This window comes from Chenopodium quinoa, unplaced genomic scaffold, assembly GCF_001683475.1.
Source record: "Chenopodium quinoa cultivar QQ74 unplaced genomic scaffold, ASM168347v1, whole genome shotgun sequence".
Classification (NCBI taxonomy): Eukaryota; Viridiplantae; Streptophyta; class Magnoliopsida; order Caryophyllales; family Amaranthaceae; genus Chenopodium; species Chenopodium quinoa.
In genome coordinates, this window is record NW_018744878.1 from 77,379 (window position 1) to 87,162 (window position 9,784).

The 9,784-nt window shown below is 35.3% G+C and overlaps 1 long non-coding RNA gene and 1 pseudogene across 1 annotated transcript; both read left to right on the forward strand.

The window, feature by feature from the left end:
- The first annotated feature begins 3,579 nt into the window (after positions 1–3,579).
- On the forward strand, positions 3,580–5,029 carry LOC110705348. The gene is made up of 2 exons (XR_002508067.1): positions 3,580–3,705; positions 4,926–5,029. It is a non-coding gene; the product is annotated as an uncharacterized LOC110705348 (long non-coding RNA).
- A 52-nt stretch (positions 5,030–5,081) lies between these two features.
- LOC110705800 lies at positions 5,082–7,675 on the forward strand (annotated as a pseudogene).
- The last annotated feature ends 2,109 nt before the right edge of the window (positions 7,676–9,784 follow it).

A 9,784-nucleotide genomic window follows, 5' to 3' on the forward strand; every position in this document is an offset into this window, starting at 1 on the left:
TTTCTCTTTCCAACTATCATACTTTATTCTTCCACTAACTCCACTTCTTTCATATTTTATTACTTTAAACTATTTTTCCTAAAGCTCCGCATGGAGAAAATGGAGCAAGTAATAAAATACGGAGGTAGTATATAGTTATAAATTCATCTTAATAATGGTCATGTGTATTTCTTGTGATTTTCTTTATATGATTAATAATGTTATTTACCTGAAAAAACATGATGTACTTAAAATTTATTTGTAATGTACAGAAAATTATTAGCACTATGTTCTTTTTATATATGTAATTACTAATTATATATGTAATTACTAATCACATAAATGTTCGTTATTTATTGTTAAATGTTTTTCGATTTTTTTTTTTTTGGATCATGCTAGGTATATATAAAATAATGTTCATTGCATAATATCATTAAGTTTTTTCTTAATTATAAATATTACGAATGCTCTTTAGATCCAAAATCAATCACCTATAGAGGAGCTCCTAAAAGATTATTGTCATGATCAACTTTCATCCCAGAATCTCTTGATAACGGGAAAAAAGCTCTAACCACTTGGGCTATCCCTCACTTTCAAATGCTCATGTTCATTGTAAATGTATGTAATGTTCCTTTTTTGCCAATGTTCTTTCCGGGTTCACCCTCCGTATATTGCACTCGGTCACTCGTATGTACCATAAAAAAATAAATTCAATTACAGTTTTTTTTTTTTTTTTTGTTGAAAGAGAGGCTACAAACCTCAAAAACAAGAGAAAAGGAAAACAAAGACAAAATAAACAAAGAAGAAAACAGAACTGAAAGAAAAAAAAAACAAAGCAACAACAACCTAAACTACACGAAACACAGCAAGCACTACGCCTTCTTCTCTAGAACAAGCCGAGCACGAGCCACACCACAAAGGTCCCCCAATAAAATGGCACTAAGATCCCTAGGGATTGCTCCAAACATCACTAATTTCTTAGACGAAGTTATACCAAATTAAAGTTGGCTAACCAATCGGCCACTCGATTGGCTTCCCTATAACAGTGATGCACACGAACTTCCCACCCATGTCTCAAGATAATAGCTTTGCACTTATGAACAATATGAATGAAAGGAGAGTGAGCAGGACACTACTCAAATAATAAACGCACCACCACTTCCGAATCAAGGGAGACTATAACCTTTTTATGCCCTGCATTCCACGCTATTGCAAGCCCACGAAGCACCCCCAGCAGCTCAACTTTCGTATTAGAACAAACCCCATAGTTGGCCGCGAACATCTCGAAAAGCTCCCTTTCACTTCCAATAAAACCACCAGCACCGGCTTGACCTGGATTGCCCTTCGAGGCACCATCAGTGTTGAGTTTTACCCAACCATCTCTTGGGAATTGCCACTCGATAAAAATTTCAGTTCGTTTACTCCCCATATCTTGATCAATCATGCTAGACTTATCAATAGCTCAATTTATATCCCCTACTCTAGCAATGAGGAAGGCTTCCTGTCAAAGGGAATATTAACATCTCTCGAAAAGACTCTTTCATTCCTCCATCTCCATAACTACCAACAACACACAAAAAACATAGTGGCATGCTCTCCGCAGCCAAAGATTTACTCGAGCTATACCATTGACAACCAATCAACACATGAAAAAGAGCTTGAATTTCATAGTTCTTCCAGCCTAACTTATGCCAAACCCATGTAGCAGCAGGGCGCACCTTCGCAATATATGATCTATATTATCTTCTCCAGCTCCAAAAACACCACATTGAGGGTCATTAGTCAATTTGCGAATAACCTATTGGAATGGTCATTAACCTGTCCTCATTGCCAACCAAATAAACATATGAATTCTTTGTGCACTCTAGCCCTCCAAATGCTCTGCCAGCCTGCATCTGTCATGAGGTAAATCCTAACTTCTTCTAATAATTTTATGGCAGAGCTAATGGAGAAGCCCCTTGAAGAAGTACCCTTCCTGAAAATTTCATCAATTGCATCCTCATCTTCAGCTAGCTCGTGAGAAGCAATTGCAGCCAGAGTTTTAGCATCTAGGTAATCCGCAAATAATTCATACTTCCACCCAATGTTTGCATCCCAAAAATCCCTCACAGAAAGGTTTGGCTTGCTAAGGGAGGCATAGGGTCAACAACTTCCAACAAGGGGTTTTAAGCGCCCAATTGCGTTTCCAGAAGCTTGTTTTATCACCTCTTCCTGCATCCATGCTAATGCCTTGCTTCAAAATGTCAATATTTTCCACAATCCTTTCCAGCATTTGAGCATCCGACTTTTGATTGACACATGTCAATATCACATCTCCCTCCACAATATTTATTTATGAGAACTCTATACCACAATGCATTCGGTTTCGTCAACACCCTCCATCCTAATTTGTAAGAAGGCTGCATTTGCTTTCCTCATTGAACGGAGACCTAATCCACCTTCTCTCTTTGGCTTAGAGACGGTTTCCCATGCCACTAAATGAATTTTACGATGCTCCTCATCACCACCCCAAAGAAAACACCTCTTTTTTTTTTTTTTAATCAATTTCATCGCAAGTAGAACGAGGTAATTTGGTGGTTTGCATAGTACAGTAAGGGATCGAGGATAAGCAGGCTTGCGCAAGTGTATTACGCATTTACGATCAGCCAGAGATAAAGTCTTGGCCTTCCATTTTGACAAATTAAATTCTAATAAAGATCCGATGAGATTAAGGGGCCATTTTGTTGGGGTTAATAATCAAAGGAAAGGGAATGAATATGCCTCATTCCCTTTGTTGCTGTTTGTTTGTCATTTTTTTCATTCCCTTTACCCATTTTTATTTTTTTACTTTACCCAAAATCCTTCTATCTTGATTCCCCACCCCCTTAGCCTTTTCCATTCCTTTTCCTAAGCCACCACTACACACACCAGCCACTACCTTACCCACTTACCCCTACCGCACAACCACCTCGACGTAGCTCGCCTAGTCCTCGTCGGGTGTCGCCGGAGCTCGCCCAATCCTCGGTGCCGCACCTTCCCATCTCCAAATCAAAACTCGTCGCACCTCCCTCTAAAGAATTCTCCCTTCCCGGAAAATCTTAACTCACCCACGAAAACCCATCCTCGTCCCTTAAAACTGCCGGCCGTCACCTCCCTTACCCTCGAAACCCTAGCGGCTAGGGTTTCGAGGGTAAGGAGTGACGGCTGGCGGTTTTAAGGGACGAGGATGGTTTCTAGGTTTTTTGTGGCGGGGGGAAGGTTTTCGTGGGCAGGGAAGGTGGTTTTCTGGCGGCGAGAGGTGGGGAAAGTGTGGCGACGGGCAGCGATGGTGGAGGAGTACGACAACGAGCGGTGAGATGGTGGTTGGGTGGTTGAGTGGTTGGAGAAGTCACTACCACCAATGCACAACCCCTCATTCCCATGCCTTTGATTTTTTTTAAAACAAACAACATAGCATAAAGAAAGGGTTTCATTCCATTCTCTTTGATTTCCTTTGTTCATTCCATTTCGTTTACCCGTGTGAACCAAACGACCCTTAAATTAATTCACATCAGATTAAATAGCAAAAATAAAGTTGATTTTTAAAATAAAAAAATTTCTATTAGGTTTTTTTCTTTTTTTTTTTAAAAAAAAAAAAAAAAATCGCTATAAAGGAGAGAGAAAAAGTAAGAGTTTACCTACTCCCAAAGAGCTGACTTCTACAATCAAACCTCTCTGATGTCGTCTTCATGCTTCTTCTTCACTGAGGTTTCGTATCTGAAATTTTCATCCATTTTTTTTTCCCATTTTTACAATCTGGGTATTTTAATTTTATTCCAAATTTAATCTGTTTCTGTTTCTTTACTCAATTCAATTGCTTACTTTTTCCGGGTTTGTGATTTTTTGCCCTGTTCTTTTTCAGATTAACTATATAATAATTGAGTTATGGAATTAAATTTAAATTTTCTCTTATATATGATTTTTATTGACAGTTTTATGATTGAACTGATTTGTGGGGTTTTGTGAGTGTATGTTGCTCATTTTGATGATCCAGTTTAATTATACTTGTTATAATCTTTATTTTAATATAAATAGTGGATTTAATGTTTTTTTTTTTATTGATTGATTTGAAATCTTTAGGTATGTATAAGAAATTGGGGTTTTAGATCTTATTAGTTAGTAAATTGAGTTGGAAGTTTGGATTTTTTTGGGGTTTTACTTCCGATATATTTATTTTCTATAAGCTTATTAAGTATATTACAATGTTATTCATCTATAATTTTATGGGTTTTTGTTTATTTGTTGTCATGAAGGTTTAGGTATTTATATGAATGAAAATTGTTTATGGTCTCATAGACCCTAAGACTTAGGTAGGGCCAAGGATTTATAATATTTTCTATGAAAATCTTTTTGTGATTGGATGTAAAATGATAAGCTGCCTATTGGGAATTTGCCTGAACTCCTTAGCAAACACGGTTATTGACCGGTTTATGGTGATTAGTGGTAAGGTTGCGCACATTTGATCCTCTCTAGACTTGTTTGTCCTATGAGATCTATATTGAGTGGTGGTTGTTGATACTTGTTAGCTTATATGAGTTTTCCTTCTTTTACCTTTGGGATTATGTTTGAAAAAGTAGCCAATCGTCTGCACAAGCACGGTAACTGGATACTTTCCTCTATGTCATCATCTAGTTTTTCAAGGGACCAATCTTACTTGATGAGTGCAAATAAATTCTATAAAGTTTAATGAGTGCATTAGAGAAACTGCGGGAGTAGACCTTGATGTACTTGTGCCATTTTGTGGTCCAAATAAATACTGTAAAGTTGAATGTCACTTTTGCTCGCTTTTCTATCTACCTTTTATGAATGCCTTTGATGGTAATTTTTTTTAAAAAAAAAATCACTGCATTGTGGAGGCTCAATTGTGCTCTCCATCTTCTTTTATCTTGTCTTTCTTGAGTGGCTTAAACCTTTACATGTTTTGATAGGTAGTGTTGTCTTCTGCAGAAGTGGCATCATGTATTAAATCATTGCGTAAATTAGTCATTGGCTAGTGTTCGGTGAAGAAGTTGGTTGAGTCTCTTAGTGGCTTGAAAATTGTGAGATTTATGTAATATTGTTCAAGTTTTGGGTGTAGCATGTTCATGGCCTTTCAGTGTTTTTATAAAAGAGGGCCTCAACGAAGCACTGGTGGAGGTGAAGATATTAAGCCTCGATTAAAGTCTTCTGAAATAGTGGAAGTTCAGTTGGATACAAACTGGATGATATATCTTGTCCAGTATGCTTGGATTATCCTCATAATAGTGTGCTGCTTCAATGCTCATCTTATGATAAAGGATGTCGTTCATATGTGTGCGACACCAATCACTTGCATTCAAACTGCTTAGATCGCTTCAAAACTGCATATGGGATACCTTCACAATCAAATTCACCACCAACATCATTTTCAGTGGGAAATGAAAATTCAGCTGCAGTAGTTCCTGAAAGCAATTGTAAGCCAACTTGTCCATTATGTAGAGGGGAGGTAAATGGTTGGGTTGTTATTGATAAGGCCCGAGAGTATCTGGATCAGAAAAAGCGTTATTGTGAAGAGAACGATGTTCTTTTGTTGGTACTTTTTCGGAGCTTCAAAAACATGCTCAAGAAGAACACCCTGATTCCCGTCCATCAAAAATTGATCCTGCACGTCAGCTTGACTGGGATAATTTCCAGCAGTCATCAGAAATGGTGGATGTTCTTAGTACCATTCATTCAGAAGTTCCGCGTGGAGTTGTTCTGGGTGATTATGTGATTGAATATGGTGACGATGATACAGCAGACGAGTTCGAGACTTCCCTGGTGATGAAGGAAATTGGTGGACGTCATGTATCCTGTATCAAGTATTTGATAATCTCCGCAATAGTCGAAATAGGAGGAGGTCAAGAAATAACGATACAAGAAGAGGAAGCCGCCGTTCTAGCAATGATACGTCAAATTCAGATGATGGCTCTGTGACATCTGTAGAATTTCCAGACTATAGAGGAGATGAGTTTGATGATGAATTTATACACTCCAGAGGTCCTGCAAGAAGTAATTTTAATCGCCGAAGGTTAGTTTTAGTCTTTTAGCACTAGTCAATTCTTGTTGGAATATTTTCAGTTTTATGTGGTTCTACTAGTTTGCTCTCACCTCTAAATTTTCGAACCATATGCTATTTTATTAGTTTCTTCTATGTTTAGTGTTGTTGAATTGGGTATTATGTGTCTACTAGATAGAGTATTTTGTGTATGACAGAAATTTTCTCAATGTTTGCTTCTACATCTCTTCAGGTTTCTTGCCTGCATGTGAATGCAACCTCATAATCATATTTGTCTAATATAAACTGTAAACCATGGTTAACGGTGGTTTGCAAGAGATTTCAAACGACAAACAGAGAGAAATTAGAATTTTCTTCTCATTAAGCTAATATTGATTTGGTGAATTCCAATTTACAGTCATGCAAGTTTCATGTTAGTCAGTGTCTTTTTTTTTCTTAAAAGGTGCTGCTTCATTTTTTTTTTTTTGATGCAAAAAAAAGTGCTGCTTCATAGAAGCTACATAGTAAATGTTTTTCATAAAGTAAGTTTCATGTTAGAATTCCATCACTTCCATGTCGTATGTTCTAAAAAGTAAAGCTTTCTTTTGGAAGTATTTTTAAGTTCGATCTTTAAAATAAAGAACAACAGAAAATTATCTAAAATATTCATTAACAGGTATTCTTTTTTATGGGAGGTAAAATTTCTTTTTGCAACATTTGTCTGATTATATTTGACTTTTGTTTCTCACTTGTTCAATTCAGGTTAATTGTACTGCATTGTTGGTTACAATCCTGTCATTCTATCTCTTTGCCCTCACTCACTTGCTTGATAAAAGGTTAAAAGCCTTAATTTTCCCCCCTTTTACATTCTCCATTAGATCATTCTACCTGATCGTCTGATCTTTCATTATTGAAGGCAGATGCATGTACCATGTGTTTTGTGCAACACAAAATGAATTTAAGTCTTGTTTGCATCTCTTGCTGAATTCTTCTAAATTGTAATGATACTGTCTGCAGTTCTCGAAGAAGACGCTCCCGCTTCTATGACCATTAGGTGCATTCGTGCATAACTTGTTGGTACTTATTTTTTCTTTTTCCAAAGATTAATCTTGCAATGATTTCAGTTTTGAAATATGACTTGTTTTTAGCTGCTTCCTAAAATTTCCCAAGTTCATGCTTGAAGCAGAAGCTGAGGGGGAATGATGAAAAGCCGAAGCAGAAAAGAGTACTGTGATGTTATCTACAGCACCCTGTCTTCCGCTGCAATCAGCTTATGTCAACAATCTCAACATTCATAATCAGCTCATCTAGTTAGATATGAAATCCTAGATGTTAATGGATTTTAGTTCTAGATATAATTTTTTTTCATTGATTAGTCCCTCCTTTTTCCGTTGCTTCGAATGGAATTTTAGAGATAAAAAATATCTGGGTTTTGTTTGCCTTTTGTAAGAAACTTTGGGGTAATGCATGTACATATTTCATGGTAAATATTAGATTTTGCTTTCCTTTGCTTAGTTTCTCGAAATGGCAATCTTAAGAGTTTGGGATCTACACATGTCTATCATACACTCGGGTATGCTTGGAGGTACACTCAAGTGTATGTAGAAAATGTAATGTGTTGGTGTTTCTATATATGAAGCTATTATAAATGAAAAGTTAGCAAGTGATGTTGCAATTAGAGCATATTTTAGTGCTTATTGAATGTTTTATGTTTTTATTTATTGCGTGAGATATATTTTCTTCTTATCCTAGTAGATTCTCATCGACCATAATTTTGGTCAACAGGAGAAGTTTAAAAATACATACAGCAAATTAGGAGACATATATGGTGGATGCTTGTTTCAGGGTCTTAATCATCAAACTTGGACCAAGTATAGTTGGTTAAAAATAGATTTAAAAAACACACCAATTATTGAATTGCGGCAAATTGTAACAATACTTGCGAGAAAAAGAAGGGAGAGCAAGTCTAAATTGATTTTTTAACGAGTTGGTCAATATAGAAAGTAATTTATTCAAAAAATAAAATAAAAATAGAAAGTAATTAATGTTGTAAAATAAGGGGAAAGATGAGAGATTGAAAAAGAATATATCATTGTACTTCTATTCCATATAATGGGGTTTATATAAGAATATAAAACCTAGATCTAGATTGTTCCGGAATGATACAAAGGAGGATAATGGATAACCACAAATATTTCATAACACTCCCCCTTGGATGTCCATTATCGAAGATTGTGGCTCATTAAAACCTTACTACGAAAAACCCTATGGGATAAAAACATAGTGAAGGAAAAAGAGTACATCATTTTTCGTAATACGCTCGAGATGTTGTCTCATTAAAAACCTTACCAGGAAAACCCAATTTGGGACAAAACCATGGTCAAGGGAAAAAGAGTGCAGCGCGTATTTTCTCCCCCTGATGAATACATAACTTGAGATCTTCTAGTGTCGCAACAATGAATCCAATATGTTGGATATCTTCTAATAAGTTGGTAAAATATCACTTGTTGATCTTCGACTCTCCTAAGCTGAAGTTGCATCTTCAATTCTTCAAGTCTTCATGTGAACATGTGAAGTGTCTTCATTTCACCATATATGTGTTTATCTCTAATATCACCATTTCAAATCTCTGTTTAATAGTTGATTCAAAGGATAAAATTTTACGGTTATGACTTCTTCTGGAAGTCGTTGATAATAAATATTGATGATCATTATTTGACCAAACATTCATTAATACGAGTAATAATTTGATGACAAAACTTAGCTTGATACTATTAATATCATTCTTCTCATATGAATTATAATATAACACACGTAATTATATACGCTAATTATGGTTCTTCTGGACCATAAAAAAACATTGTTAAGTGATCCATTGATATTTTTTAGACGTTTCATAATTGACACGATAGCTCTCTTGCAAATACAAATAGTTAATTTCATTAACTCTCATATGCTCAAACTTCAGGTTGAGATGTTAATTATATTGTCACGTACATAGATTTTCAAGAGTTTGATAATAATTGCAAATTCAAGATATAAACTTTGTAGGGCTGGATATTACAATAGGTCGTATATAAGTTCTTCAGGAACTCTTCTTAATTCATAATGTGCAATTAAATCGGTGTCATCAATAATTTCATCACAATTATAAGCCCATTGGAATATTAATCTCTTTCTAATTTTCAATCAAAGTTGTAAACATACCTTACTATACTTTGAATGAACATTTACATACACCACAGTTATTGTATGAAATTAATACATGCAATATGAGATATAGAAAATATGATAACATATTAACAAATATACAATGAGTAATGCATCTAACAACTTCCTATATATGCAATAAATATCCATTAACTTATGACTCACTCATGCACATGAAAATAAGACTCAAAATGATGCAAGACACTGTACAGTGTGGATTTAAAAATCCATATTTCATTGGACTTCGGGTCCATGATAAACTTATGATCATTATCATTATGTCGACATCAAAATGTACATATATTTCAGATCCCTTACTTATTAGTCCATTCCATTATGCATATGCATATTATTCATCGGTTCCATTATGTACCGGTATCATAAAATTCCTTTAACTTACATTCCGCATGTTATTTTACTATGATATCTGAATACATTTCTCATTGGTACCATCATAATTTTTCTTATATCATAGGTCATCTATTATAATAATTCAGATATCTATACTACTTTAAGATATTTCATACACTATGATATTTATATACTATTACACTATAAGTGTCAACTGCACTATCTTGCTAA